Source organism: Macrosteles quadrilineatus, unplaced genomic scaffold, assembly GCF_028750875.1.
Source record: "Macrosteles quadrilineatus isolate MER2022 unplaced genomic scaffold, UCM_ALF_1.0 Scaffold_3__2_contigs__length_128488019, whole genome shotgun sequence".
In the NCBI taxonomy this organism is placed as follows: Eukaryota; Metazoa; Arthropoda; class Insecta; order Hemiptera; family Cicadellidae; genus Macrosteles; species Macrosteles quadrilineatus.
The window spans coordinates 3,194,730-3,212,060 of record NW_026542596.1 but is presented as its reverse complement, the minus strand read 5'-3'; the positions used below and the strand labels follow the sequence as shown (position 1 = coordinate 3,212,060).

The 17,331-nt window shown below is 34.8% G+C and overlaps 1 protein-coding gene across 6 annotated transcripts in view; it reads left to right on the top strand.

The window, feature by feature from the left end:
• The first annotated feature begins 15,702 nt into the window (after positions 1 to 15,702).
• The window catches only part of LOC128990912 (nucleolar transcription factor 1-like), a 148,431-nt gene continuing 146,802 nt past the window's right edge, over positions 15,703 to 17,331 (top strand). For 4 of the 6 annotated variants that reach the window (XM_054413567.1, XM_054413568.1, XM_054413566.1 and 1 more), the window contains exon 1: positions 15,703 to 15,831. The gene's annotated coding sequence lies outside the window, so the exon portion shown is untranslated. Of the gene's footprint in view, positions 15,836 to 16,550; positions 16,706 to 17,331 lie in introns of all 6 variants that reach the window. The other 2 variants (XM_054413563.1, XM_054413564.1) reach the window with 2 other exon arrangements.

Below are 17,331 nucleotides of genomic sequence, written 5' to 3'. Positions count from 1 at the left end.
CCCTAATTATTCGGTCCACAATGGAATGACATGCCGGGCACGTTATCGGTACTCTTACTTGAGTACCATCTCCATTAATAGAGAATAACTGTTAGAGACAAATGCCCTCAAACACCTACTACAAAACACGGGGTGGCCACAGGGGGTGCAAAGCCTCGTGGGCTGCATAACACCGCAGAAGCGGAGCGGCGCGGCGGTTCGATGACCAGAGGGTCCAGTTTTGCGAGCAAGAGAACAAAGAGTTTGCGTTCCTTGAAACCCAAACAAAGACTGATGTGTTGGGGTGCGAGCTTTCTCTCGGCGGCAGGGCAGGTAGCTGGTAGCTACAGCTGCGACAAGAGTCGCTGCAGTTGTAGCTAAATAATATCATCGACGCATTGACGGTGCTGGATAGATATTGTTAAAATAAAAATGAATTATAATAATTATCATAGTTCAATGTCCTAATTAAGTGCTTAATTTTACGCAAAAACCTTATATCAGACAAATGTGCTTTATGGACAGATTTCACGTTTAAGTCCCTACCACGTGCAACACTTGGTTTTTTTAGCAAATTTCCCTATAGGAAATCAATAGTTTCTTAGCAAACGTATTGACTGTTTACAATTAACATATGTTCTTCTTCTCACTTTTAGTTTCTGCCAACAGTGGTTGGAATTTCATAACAGTGTTTGTTTCCCATGTTAATCTTATGGAGAAATACGAAACTTTAAAGGACCTCTGGGCCTCACTCTCTAATTATTTCCCTAAGCAGAAGGTTTCCTGCACAACTTCACGTTACGCTCTTTCCAATGATACCAAAAACATGCCAATCGGTTCAGTAGTTTCGGAGGAGTAATTGTCACAAAAAACCTGCTTGCGTATTAAATAAGTAATAGATAGATATACTGTTATAGTGTCCCTGTTGCTGTTTTCTTTTTAGTATATCAATTCATCCAGGCTCTCTCTCTCTCTTTTCTATTGTAATATTTGCGCCAACCCAAATTCAAATCTTTATAATTAATACGCTACATGAAACTTTGTCGGTTGAACTCCTCCGCCATTTCTTAACCGATTTTATCCATTGACGTCTCATTAGAAAGAGCGTGTCGAGTAGATCTGCAAACTGGCCTTACATTTATGAAAAAGTCCCCCAGTGGCTTTAAAGGTTCCCATGTTTTCCTTATGAAGAACATAATTGTTTACATTTTGATCAGCTGTATAATTTAATTGCTGTTATTTATCTTTCAATTCAACGAAACGCATTGGGTTCATTTACTGATTTTGGCTGAATAGAAATGAAATAAATGTACTACTTTAATTTACAATTTAAATAATCGAGAAAGCCTTGGCAATTTGATATATTTTACCTCCTATATAATGAAGAACACCTACAGTATGAATATTCCCACAAAAAATGAACAAGGATGTTAGTCGAAGTGTTACTATTTTGTAGGAAACACGGACTTAACTTTATGATTATTGGCAAAGGAAAACACTCTAAGGCTGAATTAAACTGTTACGGCAAGGACATTAAATATATGTTTTGTTAAAAGTCAAGAGATTTAAAATAATATGACTACATCCAAAAAACTTTAATAAAACTTTCATTGAAGGATTTGCATTATTCACATTTAAGGGAAACAAAAAAACCATCTAAACAATGTTAGGCCTTTCAATCCTGCATTTTTTCAGGTAAATTTATCCATTGAGTATACACGTATGTAATTGAATATACGTGTACTCAATTATATAACATACGTTATAACAGTAACTAGCCAAATTATTGCCAATTGAAGCAAATACAATTGTGATAGAGAGGTTATGCAGAAAATCAGGCAGTTCTTAAGTAATGTAAACAAAATGTTATCGTTGTAAAGAAATTACAGAAATTTGTAAACGTACCGGCAACAATGGGTAGTACCATGCAGACTACATTATCATTGACGAAGATCAACATGGACAACCTAATGCGGCTATAAGTGGGAAATATTTGTAGAATACACTAAAAAACTAGATCAGCTTTTGAAAAATTATAAAATATTTACAAGAAATGTTGATTATATGGAACTGTTAGGTACGTGATCTATGAGTTGAGTCTTTTAAACTCATCGGAAATTATGACTTTTATTAGGTTTTAAATAAGTTATTTGTTTTTAAACAACTACCGTACTTTACTTCTTCGCAATTGCTTGATTTCGAGCAACATGTACACTTGTAGTAAATGTTTCATTTCAACCAAGTGTTTGTAGCAAACTGTTAAACTGTCAAACTTCCATTACTATCCAAACTATCCATTATTTCGTAAATTGCCCTTTAAGGTCATAATTTATTTCTAAAGCGAACTTTCCATATACCTAATGTTAAAAATACCTTAGCTGTACTTATTTGTTTGTTATTCTTTCAATTTATTTCCTTATTAAAATAAGTGTGATTTTTTTGTATTAGGTACTGTATTCTGTGTTAAAACATGTAGCACATGAAATGGTTGATATCACCCCATTTTTCAGGATTCTCTACGGAGAAAATTCGTTTGAGTAGGTTGGTGTATGTCTCAAATCAAAGAAATAAAATGACTCGACTTAAATTACTTAACACAGGTTATCAGTAAGGCATATAAGGTTTTCTTAAGTTCTCGATTCTGGAAACACTTTGTTGCAGCATGTTACCTCGAATTGAAGCAGATCGTTTAGCATTCATTAGAAGTCATCAGTTAAAACTGAGAGCAGAAATACCGGTAATGTAAGTGAGCCTTGACGACGCAAATAGAGATATTTAAAATTAGTTTCTAATAAGTTTTCAAACAACTCTAAGATGTAACTAAAACTATTCGAATTTAAGCTTAATGTTTTTCTTGGCGTTATGTTTCATATGCGGCTCATTGAGCCTCACGGGTTCTCTAGTACTATACAATAATTGAAAATATGATGTCATTTTGAGAAATTTTACAAAACTACAACATAGCAGCGCATAAATAAAATATTATTAAAAGCAACAAAGATTAACAATCCATTGATTAAATGAATGGAAAAGGCGTTCCTGTCATCCCACAATACGGCGGAGTTTGCAAAAGGTATACTAGTTTTTGCAGGCGTTGTTTCGTATGGTACTCAGCCATACATATACAATAAGTGCCGGCTATGTATAACAAGCTTTATTTTTACATTGATTTCCTTGTAAAATCAAATAACTCAATTGTTAATATAAGTGGATCGATTTAATAATTTAATCGTAATCGATTTTATAATTTGTTTAAGTAGTAGGCCTAACACTCATTTTTAGTTTTACTCTATAGATCCTTTGTAATGAATTACTTTAATTATTTAGTTTATGATTTTTTCTTTATGTTAGTTTAATGACGCTATTTAAGACATATTGTCTAAACTTGAATAAAGGGTATTTGATTGATTGATTGATTGGAGTAAGAAGATTCGTTCACTCATCTATTATTACAATTAATACAATAATAGCATTCCCCAAAAATTTAAGTTGCCTTTTTTAAAATAAAACTTATTATGATATCTTCTGGCCAAAAGTTTAATTATCGTTCTGATTTTAAAATATTTATTTAACATTGCAAAGTTTAAAGTAAATTATTCACCTACTATAGGAGGGTTTCGAAAAGGGTAATTAACTTCAAAAAATACAAAAGGATTTTTTTATTCTAAAAAAATAAGCAGAAACCAGATTTATTTATCTTAGTAGCAAAAATGCTATACAAATATATAGCACGGGTTACTTTTGTATTAGTCTTACTCTTATCCCATTTAAATACTATAATAATGATAGTATCAATAAACAAATGCATATTAGTTATGTAAAGGAGACTTTGTCCTGACCGCACCAGCCTAACAGATGCGTTGGCCACTGGCAACAAGGTCTACCGGCAGCAAACACGACTACATCCCCTTAACCCGTCACGGAACTGGTTCAGCTCGGACATTTCGCACCACCAATCGTAGGTCAGGTTGGTGGTCGTAGACCTTGTTGGCCGCGGACCTTGGCGCGTCCCCCTGCAAGAAACATGATCAAACAAATATGAATATGGACAGATTGGCTCGTTCTACACAATATAAATACAATTTAACCCTAGGAGTGGCCAATGTTAGATGCGGGGAATGGCCAACCCATTTTGGCGATTTTGCAGACCTCTTTTTGAAAATTCGTAAAAATTCAACTGTACAAGTAAACCTAGCCAACCTCATATTCATTTTGTTTGGAAAGAACAGGAGAATCCAGAAATAGTAATATCATAATGATTTAGACAGTGTATTTTATCGGTAAAGTGAAAAAAAAAAAAAAAATGAATTTTTTTTTTGAAATATCAAAAGCGGCCTCGGCATTTTTTTTCTACGGATTTTTTTATGGGAAATTCATTATATACATTTTGTAGACAATCTAATTCCCTACATAGAAATATATAACATGTTAGGAAAATATTTTTTTTTATAAGTTTTTGGGGTGAAATATAATGACAAACGGAGAACCGAAAAAATTGAAAACCGTACAGTGTTAGTTTATGTTGTAAAAAGTTATATATAATATATATATGTGTATACTAATAATGATATATACATGTTTGTAAAGCTAATGAAGTAAGGAATCAAAAAAAGTCATAAAGTTTTTGGTAAAAATAATTTTTTACCTATAAACATACGTATATAAAATAATGTTTTTATATTTTAGCGATTTCTCGAGAAAAAAAATTCACAGTACTTAGTATACAACTTTTGTACCAATTTTTTTTACTTCAAACCAACATAATAATCTTGTAGTGTATTCAATTACCTACATAAAAATGTATAACATGTTAGAAATGTTTTTTTTGTAGGTACGTAATAGGGACATAACAATACAATAACCGCAAAACCGCAAATAAGTGTAAACTATAGCCTACAGTGTTTGCTTGTGTTGTGAAACATTATGTAGGCTGATGATATGTAGCCTACATATTTGTAAAGCCAATGAAGTAAGGAATCCAAAAAAGTCATAAGTATGATGGTAAAAAGTTATTTTCACCTATGATTATGTATCAATTTGAGAATGTTTTGAATTTTTTGCGCATTTCGAGAAAATGGAGTGTACAGTATTTAGTAGCCTATATAATTTTTTTACCAAATTTTGTACACCCAAACCAATATAAACATGTTGTAGTGTATTCATTTACCTTTATAAAAATGTATAACACCTTGGGTAAATCATTATAAGCACCTCTGAATGTCAGAATCGTCATTTTTGGACATGATGCTAACAAAATACAGTAGTAGGCCTATTTAGTATAGGCTATAACTTTTTTACAAAATTTTTTACCCCCAAACCATTATAAACATGTTGTAGTGTATTCATTTAGGCCTACCTTTATAAAAATGTATAACACCTTGGGTATATCCACAGCCACCTCTAATACAAGGCCGCGACGTTCGAACTGGCAACGCCGCAATCACACCCCCTCTGCGTCCGTCTTCACACGCGCTAGGCTATGAACATCAATGAGAGTATTGCTGCTCTGTATCAATGAATGAAAGTATTTAAATACGTAATAACATATTTTAGTAGATTTTAAGGTATAGTAAAATAGGCAAAATTGTAATCTAGGTTGTTTATTTAGTAAATAATTGCAACATACCGCAATATGTCTAAAACTAAAAATATACAAACATAATGTTTTTGGTTGCATTTATCGTATTGTAAGTACGATGAATGTGGAAATAGATTAACTTTAAATATTTCCTTTGTTAATTTGATAATCTACACTTTTATATAACAATCTCATGGTGTCTGTATATATGTGTGTTATTCAACATAGTAAAAACTACTAGACATACTGTGCTTAAATTTTACAAAATAAAGCTTCTATACCAAGAATGGTTATATAGTAGGACTAACTTATTGCCACTTCAATATTTGTAGAGACTTTGGGATTTGTAGAGACTAACATCTAACAATTTGTTCAAATAAAATTAATTTTTAATTTTTAATAGGAATATTATGTTTTAGTCTAGGTACCTCAGGAAACCATAAGTTAGCGACAACAAAATTTCAAGTTTTCATTTTGAAGGCATACTGACTCAAAATTTATTTTCTTTGAATAATTACTAAGAAAAACGTTTGCCATTTAGTAAACGATTTCAGAAGCTAGGTCTCCATATGGCTTTCCACAATATTAATAGAATTTCTATCACATCAACATTCAGACTGGATTCGGAGACTATGATGCTTTTATTGTTAGATGGTGCAGTAGGCTACATATTTTTTTACTAGTAGGCCTACTTAACAGAAAAACGGCTTATTTCTTTGAAGTGGCATTTATTTAAGTTATTATAATCACTTAACAACAGCATTTATCAATAAGATAGACAAATAAATAAGGAAATAGTACGGTATTACTACCTAAAACTTGCTTCTCACGTCTATATTTATACGCGTCATTGTCTTATTCTTACATTTTTTACAAATTTACCTAATCTAAGCTCATATTCGTGAAAAATTTTTCTTTTTAAGATGTCTAATTTGATCGAAGAATAGCATAAAGCAATTGTTGCTTAAACGCGGTGGATCAAGTAGAATCTTAGAACACTGTATGTATTATTAATTTTTTAATTGAGCTATCGTATTAATTCTTGCATCCAGGCACATCACATCTATCTGGCATGCTGTAGTAAGAAATTTAATGTCATTACTAATGATTAAAGGTTGTAGAAACACGATTATGTACGTAGAGTACGCGACTCCTCCATTCACTGTAATGGTAAAACGACCGAACGCCAAGACACTGATGCGACGTTGCCGCTTTTCACTCGCCGCGGCCTTGTAGGCCTATTAGAGGTGGCTGTGGTATATCATTATATAGATACAACAATCTCTGAATGTCAGAATCGTCATTTTAGGACATGATGCTAACAAAATACAACCTTTTATGAACACTATTTCACACAATTCAGTAATATTTATGCATGAAGATTACTGTTATACACACACACAACACTTCACTAACACTAACACTACGAACTAATAACATATTTAGTAATAAATCGCGGATAAAACTATTACCGGCAACAACACAAACAAACAATGGCAATACAAGACAGCTGACAGACTGTAGCAGTAATGACTCACTTCCGTCGTCTACATGTGAGCATACAGAAATAACCCTGAGTGCAGGGCTGCCACTCTCTGAATCTAAATTTCTTCCCCTTCAAAATGATATACTATATGACTAGTAATAATAACTTTCACTGCATATAATTCGTATTTTCCATAGGCCTACTGTCACCAGACGACTGTTGGCCATTTGTTAGAAATTTCAAAAACAGCTGTTTTCATAAAATCGTACCGATTGTGCAATCAATATTTAGTTATAAATATCACTACCACAATGAAGATAAAATCAATGGCTATCCCGTGGTACCACCCGCAACATCCAAAGACGAAAATTACCCGAGCAGGGTAATGCCAAACAAGACGTGTTTTGCCAGTTCCCAAGTGTCGGCTGCAAAAGTCGTACCGCGCCAAAATTTCATTTGATTTCTAATCGTCGTGACATTGTTATATACCTGCTACAGGGTTTGTTTATGTAATCAAATGAAAGTTCAGATTGTGATCTTTCGAATGGTATATATATTATTCTCATCTGAGTTGATTGTAAGTGGTTTTTTACCGTTAAAAAAATTTCGGCCCATACCGTAACCAGACGACTTTGGCCATTCTAAGCATCAACGTCATACCGTAACCAGACGACGGTTGGCCATTGCTAGGGTTAAATGGTAAGTTTTAACAAGTTTTTGGGGACGTCGGTTTAACCGGAGAAACCGTTAAGTTATCCGGACTGGCCTCGGTCCTGAGGAGTCCGGATAAGAGGGAGTCTAAGTTGCTGTATTAGGTACCTATTCATTTCATAATTTTTCGTATTAGCTACCCTACTCTAATGATTATCATTTCCTAAGTTAGTAGGGTCCATTGTTACTTACGGTTGAATAATACGCCTATGTGACACATGCTAAACTTAGGCTAGTTGGTGGTAAATAAAACCACACAAAACTTATAACTGTAAAAACTAGGCCTAGGCCTACCAAAACTACTAAATAACTTGTATCTGGGCATAGGACCTATTTAGGCATACGCTACATTACAGTAAATCAAGGTGTAAGTTACCAGTACTCACCAACTTTGGGAGTCACTCATAAAATCATTGGATAACTTAACTGCAGGATTTCAATTTCTGACATACTAGCCACATGTTTCTGCATTTTGTCAAGGGTTTCTAGATAATACTCTAAAAATGTTAGCCCTTGTGGTACATCAAAACTCGATTGTACTTTATAATAAACTGTCCTTGATTCTTTCCTTATCAGATCAATTTTTTTTTTTAGTTCAGCAAAATTTGTTTCATTTTCACGTGTTTTATCAATAGTGTACACTTGAAGTTTTAACAGAGTGTCAATGAGTAGTGGATGTTTCTTGAACATCAGAGGAGAAATTGTTAATTCCGAATACTCTTGCAATAGCTCCAAGCACGTATCCAGCACTGGCTGATCAACACTCAAACTACTTTTGATGTCTCTATCAATTTTCAGCACTTTCAACTCAGCTTGCAAGTAATTTAAGCCTGGTAGTTTTGAATGATTAATATTGTTGGACGTATGGTTTTCAAGCTCTGCATCCGCCTGAGCAATTGCTTTATTTAACCTAAAATTCTTTTTGGGTCTGCCAAACTTGTTCCTATATTTGGTGTAGGGAAACAAATCTTCTTCTCTGCACTGTGCAATTTGATTTGTTCCATAAAAATATACACTGTACTTAATCTTATTGCTACTGCTACCAATATTTTCGAAAAATTCTACTTTGGCTGGCCAAGCAGGCCAGCCTCTGAGTTTTGCAAAAACTATTTCTTCCAGGGCAAATTTAGGAGAAGCCATGAAAAGCTAGGCCCTAGTCTAATTTAAATGGTATAAATACTGAACTGAACAATATTTTTGAACACTACAGTAAAAGAAAAACTATGTTGTTAAATGCATAATTAGATTAAGAGGTTAGTATATGTGTAGAGGGTGACTTTGACACGAGGAGACACTAACTCACTAACACTACCTCTACTCTCTACTCCTCTACTGGGTCTGGTCTGAGTCTGAGCTGAGACCGTCGTGAAGTTAGCGGCTCTTTTCATCGACGCTTTTTCGGATTATAATAGATATGGGTTGGTACGCCTGCGGGCGCCATGAACGTGTTTTGCAGGGATGTCGGAAACGCAATTCAATGACAATACGGTGCGAAATGACGTTTTTACATTTATATAATGCCAATTACACCTTTATAAAACGTGTATACACGTTGAAAGTAATTAATTGGCGTATTTTAAAAGGCATATGTGAGACCGTACTGTACATTATACGTAGCTATGGCTTAACATAACGCGATCAATTAAAACTCCGAACATAAAAAAGTGTATAATCTTTTTCCTAAGCCCATCACACCAACTTTGAGCTATTCTAATGGTAATATACAATGTGTAGAATACTCAGTATAAATATGATTGAAGCAGTCCAGTAAATTACGAAGCTATAAGGCAAAATCTATATGGTTGATAGGAATGTGCGTCAGGAAAAAGTGCACAATCTTTTTCCTAAGTCCATCACATCAACTTTGATGTATTCTAATGGTAGTACACAATCAGTGAAGTGAATAAAAATAGTAAATTCTTATTAGTATTTTCTAACTACTTTTAGCTAATTCTCAAAACGAGGTGAATAAGAATTTGCTAAGACTAGTTAGAATATACTTGGATCATTTTGGCAATTCCTAGTATATTCTAACAGGTTAGAACAAACTAGGCCTAGAAAATACTAAGATGACGCAAACTTTCAAGTGTAAGATGATGAAAACAAAAGAAACTATAAACAAAAATGAAACAGAAGAAACCAAAGATTTCTCACTTCCGGAACTTCAACGTTTGGTACTGCTACAGCAGATCAAACTGATCAAAATTCAAATTAAAAAGGAAACGTTACAGTTGGAACTTGGAACTACTTAAACACCCTAAGAACTCTAGTGGAAGTGACATGATTATGGGCGACAACATTGATGGCACTGACGGCTTCTTTGGAAATAAATACATTGTTTTATAAACATTGTTAAAGTCAAAGTCTCCCAACTTCTATTTCCTACCCCATATCTAGGATTTGTCTAGGATTTGTAATAAATAAAAAAAATATTTAAAAAAAAACATAAAAAAAACTTAAATTTTTGTTCATAGAAGCAAGCACTGTATGGGGGACTTTACAAGTGCACATGCTTCTACTCCAGTAAATGTACTGGTCAATGTACTGCTTGCACTTATCTACATCTAACTCACGCCTGACAGAGTACGTTTTTCTGTTCCGTACATGCATAAACATAGCCAGGATGACTGATAACCCTTTTTTGGCCTCCGTCACCAGAATGCTAGCCTGCCTACCCCTAGCTTAAAAATCTTTAAGAATATACTAGCCCTGGCTAGTAAAAACTAACGTTTATTCACCTACAAAGGTTAGAATATTCTAGTCATTTGATGATCTTAGAATTTACTAGGGGTAGTATATTCTGACTACTTTTATTCACCTAAAACTTAGAATATACTTGAAATCAGCTTAGTTTAAGCAAATACTAGTTTTTATTCACACCACCCAATGTGTAGAATAATCAGTATGAGTATGATTGAGGAAGTCCCCTAAATTACGAAGTTATATGGCAAAATGTATATGGTGGATAGGAACTTGTATCAGGAAAAAGTGCACAATCTTTTTCCTAAGTCCATCAAATCAACTTTGATGTATTGTAATGGTAATGTACAATGTGTAGAATACTCAGTATAAATATGATTAAGGCAGTACAGTAAATTACGAAGCTATAAGGCAAAATCTATATGGCTGATAGGAATTTGCGTCAGGAAAAAGTGCACACTCTTTTTCCTAAGCCCATCACATCAATTTTGAAGTATTCTAATGGTAATATACAATGTGTAGAATAATCAGTATAAGTATGATTGAGGAAGTCCCCTAAATTACGAAGTTATATGGCAAAATGTATATGGTGGATAGGAACTTGTATCAGGAAAAAGTGCACAATGTTGACCCTAAGCCCATCACATCAAATATGAGGTATTCTAATGGTCATATACAATGTGTAGAATACTCAGTATAAATATGATTGAGGCAGTCCAGTAAATTTCGAAGCTATAATGCAAAATCTATATGGTTGATAGAAATTTGCGTCAGGAAAAAAAACTAGGTTGTAAAAGTGCCTTTCCATTTATGGTTGTCTCTATGTATTGGCCGAAAGGGGCTATATTGATGTGATGGACTTAGGAAAAAGATTGTGCACTTTTTCCTGATGCGAGTTCCTATCAACCATATAGATTTTGCCTTATAGCTTCGTAATTTACTAGACTGCCTCAATCATATTTATACTGAGTATTCTACACATTGTATATTACCATTAGAATACGGTACATCAAAGTTTATGTGATGGGCTTAGGAAAAAGATTGTGCACTTTTTCCTGATGCGACGAGTTCCTATCAACCATATAGATTTTGCCTTATAGCTTCGTAATTTACTGGACTGCCTCAATCATACTCATACTGATTATTCTACACATTGTATACTACCATTAGAATACCTCAAAGTTGATGTGATGGGCTTAGGAAAAAGATTGTGCATTTTTCCTTATGCGAGTTCCCTATCAGCCATATACATTTTGCCATATAACTTCGTGAATTGGGGGACTGCCTCAATCATACTCATACTGATTATTCTACACATTGTATACGTATACTACCATTAGAATACCTCAAAGTTGATGTGATGGGCTTAGTAAAAAGATTGTGCACTTTTTCCTGATGCGAGTTCCTATCAACCATATACATTTTGCCATATAACCTGGTAATTTACTGGACTGCCTCAATCATATACTCATACTGATTATTATACACATTGTATACTACCATTAGAATACCTCAAAGTTGATGTGATGGGCTTAGGAAAAAGATTGTGCACTTTTTCCTGATGCGAGTTCCTATCAACCATACACATTTTGCCATATAACTTCATAATTTAGGGGACTGCCTCAATCATACTCATAATGATTATAATACACATTGTATATTTCCATTAGAATACATCAAAGTTGATGTGATGGACTTAGGAAAAAGATTGTGCACATTTTTTCCTTGTGCGAGTTCCCTATCAACCATATACATTTTGCCATATAACTTCGTGATTTGGGGGCTGCCTCAATCATACTCATACTGGTTATTCTACACATTGTATACTACCATTAGAATACCTCAAAGTTGATGTGATGGGCTTAGGAAAAAGATTGTGCACTTTTTCCTTGTGCGAGTTCCCTATCAACCATATATACATTTTGCCATATAACTTCGTGATTTGGGGGCTGCCTCAATCATACTCATACTGGTTATTCTACACATTGTATATTTCCATTAGAATACATCAAAGTTGATGTGATGGACTTAGGAAAAAGATTGTGCACTTTTTCCTGATGCGACGAGTTTCTATCAACCATATAGATTTTGCCTTAGCGTCGTAATTTACTGGACTGCCTCAATCATACTCATACTGATTATTCTACACATTGTATATTTCCATTAGAATACATCAAAGTTGATGTGATGGGCTTAGGAAAAAGATTGTGCACTTTTTCCTTGTGCGAGTTCCCTATCAACCATATACATTTTGCAATATAACTTCGTGATTTGGGGGCTGCCTCAATCATACTCATACTGGTTATTCTACACATTGTATATTTCCATTAGAATACATCAAAGTTGACGTGATGGACTTAGGAAAAAGATTGTGCACTTTTTCCTGATGCGACGAGTTCCTATCAACCATATAGATTTTGCCTTATAGCTTCGTAATTTACTGGACTGCCTCAATCACACTCATACTGATTATTCTACACATTGTATACTACCATTAGAATACCTCAAAGTTGATGTGATGGGCTTAGGAAAAAGATTGTGCACTTTTTCCGTATGCGAGTTCCCTATCAACCATATACATTTTGCCATATAACTTCGTGGACCCTTTGTGACAGTTAGGTTAATGTATCTGCAATACTAAAATGCCATAGGTAGGGAGGGAAACATGTTTACGACGTAGGAAGTGGTGGTGGAAGTAGTTGAGGCCAGCAGTCCGGAGTGTGATGACCCTATGTGACAGTTAGGTTAATGTACCTGCAATACTAAAATGCCATAGGAAGGGAGGGAAACATGTGTTTACGACTTAGGAAGTGGTGGTGGAAGTAGTTGGGGCCAGCAGTCCGGAGTGTGATGACCCTATGTGACAGTTAGGTTAATGTATCTGCAATACTAAAATGCCATAGGAAGGGAGGGAAACATGTTTACGACGTAGGAAGTGGTGGTGGAAGTAGTTGAGGCCAGCAGTCCGGAGTGTGGTGACCCTCTGTGACAGTTAGGTAATGTACCTGCAATACTAAAATGCCATAGGAAGGGAGGGAAACATGTTTACGACGTAGGAAGTGGTGGTGGAATTAGTTGAGTCGGGCAGTCCGGAGTGTGGGAACCCTTCATTGTTAGATAAACATATATTGGATTTTTAATCATTTTTAGATGATATAATTACGATATCGTTTTAAATCATCATTGTAAGCCATACGGTATTTTTAGGAGATTCCTTACATCGTGCTTTGGCAATTAGGTTAAGTTAGATTAGTTCAGTTCGGCTTAGTTTTGTTTATGATGGGGAAATATGGAAATAGGCTTCATTTAATTAAAAGACATGTTGTACAGGTACGATGGATTTACCTCCTATCGATAACTGTTGGAAATCTATTACGTATATTACCAATGACTTTGGTTAATTAATAGATGAGAAGTTAGGATTGTTGTTGACTAAGATTTGGTTGATTTGCCCATACAAATAACATTGTGTTCACCAGTGACACCGGTAAGTAGGCTAGGTGTGGGTGGACTCTTTCATTACTGCGCTCATGTTCACTCATCCCGTTACGCGCAGAATAAGCGTACTACCGAGTATGTTTAATCTATGGTACTACTAGTATTTATACTGAGTATTCTACACATTGTATATTACCATTGGAATAGCTCAAAGTTGGTGTGATGGGCTTAGGAAAAAGATTATATACTTTTTTAATTTCGGAGTTTTAATTGATCGCGTTATGTTAAGCCATAGCTACGTGTAATGTACAGTACGGTCTCAAATATGCCTTTTAAAATACGCCAATTAATTAGTTTTAACGTGTATACACGTTTTATCAAGGTGTAATTGACATTATATAAATGTAAAAACATCATTTCGCACCGTATTGTCGTTGAATTGATTTCCGACATCCCTGCAAAACACGTTCGTGGCGCCCGCAGGCGTACCAACCCATATCTATTATAAGGTGGGCAGATTTTCCCATCCTTGTTAGTCAGTCGTCACGTCATCGTTGATGCGATGCAGTTATGGTACTGGTATCGCATAGCTCCACAAGTCAATAGTCGATATCGAATACCCCTAATTTACTTTACTTGAGAATCGCTGAAACGAAACGCTTCCATCTTCTTTCTCGAATCTTGCTTGGTTAGGTTCAGGACTCTAGATTCTCGTTCTTTGGTTCTTTCTTTGTTTTTGTTTGGTTGGATTGCATGTAATGTCGACAAGCGTAACGAAAGAAAAGTTGTTAATCGTGTTTTCAGATATAACATCACTAGTTTAATTTTTAATTTATACCCGTACTTAACTTACGAGAAGTTGTTTTCTGGATAGGCCTAGGCCTAGTTTAACTTAAATTATACATTTTTATATTTATATGACTTAAGTATTAACTTAGGCCTAGGCCTATTAAGCTGGGTTTTCCTAGCAGCGGAGTCGGCCAGCGGAGAGAGGAACGCGGAGAGCGGACTCAGCTGGTCTTTGGCAATTTAATGTTACTGTTTTCCTAGCAGCGGAGCGGAAAGCCATGTTAATTTCAATTCCGCTCTCCGTTGGCCGACTCCGCGTCTAGGAAAACCCAGCTTAAGAGGATTTTAAATGGAGGCAACAGAAGATAATAATGATGGTGATCAAGTGGAATCGAAATTACACTTTGTTAATACATACGACCAATTTTCTATTAAAATTGCAAGAAACCGAAGTATCTACGTATAGCAAATTTGTTTGCAGGCCTGCTTGTAAGCAGGATTTTGGCCATAACCTGTATAATACTATAATAGCTTCAAGTTCTTGTTTATCTTTTACTTGGTCACAAGCCAAGTCCAACTTGGTTATAAGCTCCTTATTACCGATAATACAATTAGATTTGCATATGAGAGGTAAATTTAATTTACAGACCGTTCTATAACTTTAGTTTAAAAGCGTTTTCTACTGTGACTATCACAATCATACTTCATATTCATAGATTGTAGAGAAACAACCTAAACCTACATTAATAACAACCTACAACCATAACCATCAACCATGATGTTATGTTAACGAATTCGACGCGAATAACGATCAAATGTCCATGATAATAAATGATTTGATTTGATTTGATTTTGATTTGAAATATCGATAGACGATATTTAGAACTACATCGACTTCCCGAATCGATCGAATCAACGTGACGTCACGACTGACTAACAAGGATGGGAAAATCTGCCCACCCTATTATAATCCGAAAAAGCGCCGATGAAAAGAGCCGCTAACTTCACGACACGACGGTGGTCTACCCTAGTACTGTAGGCCTACTTTACTTTACTAAATTTTTACTGCTCTGCTAGCTCAACAATGGATGTAAAACCATAACCCTCACTATTGTGACTTAATTTCTTTCCATATTTTACACTTCAAATCGTAAGTAAACTTTCTCTCTCTCTCACTATTTAGAGTACTACATAAGTATTTTATTAAGAATTTGTAAATTTGTAAGAATTAAATTTTACAACATGAACATGTAGGCCTAACTTACTTCTAACTTTATTAGTATAAGCACAGAAAACATACTAGGTTATAGTAATATGTTTTCTGTGGTATAAGGCCTATTGATTGCTAGGTTAAAACTCTTATGCCTAAACAGTGTTGTTAACATGTAATTGGCTTTAAAAAAAAACCAAACCAAACTCTATATCATTCAGTTTAAATTGCTCTGTTTTGGCAGGGTAAATACCTAATCATAGCAACTTATTTTATCATAGCCTAAGTTAAATTACTGAAAACTGCATAGGGTAAGTTTAAGTAAAGTTATTGTTACCTTAGGCCTATCCAATTATGAAACCGAAAATCTAGATAATTTGGAACATCTAAAAAATAATAATAGCCTCGGCTAGAGGGACAATCTAGGCCTACGCTACTTACTTGTATACTTGTGTTGATCCCACTAGTAGCTTTCCAGCCGTGGTCGTCAAAATTGTTTAATTTTCAGGTAGGGCCTATCTTCTCTCAATCCTCCAAAAATTCTTCCAGCTTGTAATAGGCCTTTTCTATTAAATAATTTTTGAGGTTTTTCTTGAATACATTTTTGTCTTGGCAGCTTCTTATTTCTTCCGGCAATTTATTATATATCTTACTTGCAGTGTGATGTGGTCCAGCTGTCACTAATGATGTTCGGTGACAATTCAGGTGTATATGGTTTTGTTGCCTGGTGTTGTAATTATGTACTTCGTGGTTGCGTTTGAAGACTTCCGGAAATTTCCATATCATCATAGCTGATTCCAAAATATAAATGGAGGTAAGGGTGGGAACTTTAAGATTAATAAAAAGTGGTCTGCAATGTTCTAAAAAATGGGTTTTACAAATTATTCTAATAATTCTCTTCTGTAGTAGAAAGACTCTGTTTGCTTCACTGCTGTTGCCCCAAAGTACGATGCCATAACTCAATACGCTATGAAAGCAGCCATAATAAACTTTCATCAGGATATGATGATCCACTATGTTTTGTAGTCTGCGCATAAGACAACATACTACCACAAGTCTTGAGGTTATATGATCAATGTGGATATTCCATCTAAGGTTATTGCTTATTTTGATTCCAAGATAGTTTACGTTATCATTTATTTTTAAGTTTTGATTTTTTAATTTTAAGAGAGGGCTATGGTCAGGTGCCTTTGTGTTGAAAAAATTTAAAACTGATGTTTTGTTTTCATTTAGTACAAATTTGTTGTCGTTGCACCATTCTTCCATCTGATGAACGCCTATCTGGGACTTGCGTATTGTTTCCTCAGAGTTTTTATTATTAACTATATGGCAAACATCATCCGCAAAAAGCCAAAGAGCTCCCTCTTGTATTGTCTCTTGTAAATCATTGACATATAGCAAATACAGCACAGGTCCCATATTTGAGCCCTGCGGGACTCC